Source organism: Melanaphis sacchari, unplaced genomic scaffold, assembly GCF_002803265.2.
Source record: "Melanaphis sacchari strain LSU unplaced genomic scaffold, SCAv2.0 Contig1579_pilon_pilon, whole genome shotgun sequence".
NCBI classification, from domain to species: domain Eukaryota; kingdom Metazoa; phylum Arthropoda; class Insecta; order Hemiptera; family Aphididae; genus Melanaphis; species Melanaphis sacchari.
In genome coordinates, this window is record NW_020270703.1 from 7,520 (window position 1) to 8,920 (window position 1,401).

The 1,401-nt window shown below is 28.9% G+C and overlaps 1 pseudogene; it reads left to right on the forward strand.

The window, feature by feature from the left end:
* The first annotated feature begins 236 nt into the window (after positions 1–236).
* LOC112592096 lies at positions 237–1,163 on the forward strand (annotated as a pseudogene).
* The last annotated feature ends 238 nt before the right edge of the window (positions 1,164–1,401 follow it).

A 1,401-nucleotide genomic window follows, 5' to 3' on the forward strand; every position in this document is an offset into this window, starting at 1 on the left:
CTCATGTAGTTGCCCCAGAAGTCCTTTGGCACAGACTTTTTGAAACAACAGTTCGGCATATATCTGTTGTTCGGGCTTCATTTTTTTCAGTTTAGCTGCAAAATTAATACCCATTGCTTCATATTCATCAGGCTTGTTATCATTAGTGTTTTCAAGTGCTTCAGAACACTTTTTCATAAAATTAGAAACGTTATCATCCATCTTCTGTTTTTTAGTTTTTTTAGACCTAAGAGGTGATGATGGTATTTGAAAAACCTGAAATACAGATTATGATATTATTAAAATAATTATTATTTTTTATAGTAACTGTAAATAATAGTTAACTTAATACATAAGAAAAATTAATTAATTTTATATTTTTATAGGTGCCTCAAACATCTAAAGATTGGAAGGAAGTAGCAAAGGGATTTAAGGATCGATGGCAAATGATCAACTGTGGAGGGTGTATTGATGGCAAACATATTCGCATTTGTCAACCTGCACGTTCTGGTGCACTATACTATAATTATAAAAAATTTTATAGTGTTGTTCTAATGGCTATTGTAAATCATAATTATGAATTCATTTATGTCGATGTTGGAAAACAAGGAAGGATGTCTGATGGTGGTGTAATACAAGCAACAACATTTTACAGAAGATTACAGAATCAAACTCTTAATTTACCAAAACCTATGGATTGTGATGAAAATCTAAATTTTATATTTATTGGAGATGAAGGATTTGGTCTTGAAGAAAATATTTTAAGACCATTTCCACAAAAATCCCTCAACTATGAAAGACGAATTTACAATTACCGATTATCAAGGGCAAGGAACGTAGTTGAAAATGCTTTTGGTTTAATAGCAAATAGATTTCGCATTTTACTGACATCTATTAATGTTAATCCGAATGACACAAATTTTATAGTTTTAGCAATTTGCACACTTCATAATTTTCTTATAAAGCACAGTTCTTCCTATGTCAAACCTACATCTGAGAATAGCGAGACACAAGAATTAGAAGAAATTGATGTAAATAGAAAATTTTTTCCATTGCAAAATTGTAATAATGCAAGAAATAGTTCAGATGCAGCCAAAAGAAACCGAGAAAAATATTTAGAGTATTTTAATGGTATTGGAAAAGTAGCCTGGCAAGATGATATGATTAGAAAAGGAAAATCATAATTATTTTAGATATCTTAAAATATTATTTGTAATATTTTTTTAATTAATTTATGTTTTACTAATTTAGATAAAGAATATACTATATAATACTGTCATTTAGAGTATCATGTTTTCTATAGGGTTGGGCAAGATACTTTATTTATTGTAACTGGTAACAAGTTACAAGTTACTCTAAAACTGTGTAACTAGTTACAAAATACTAGATACTGTTATGTTGTGTAACTGGATACAAGTTACA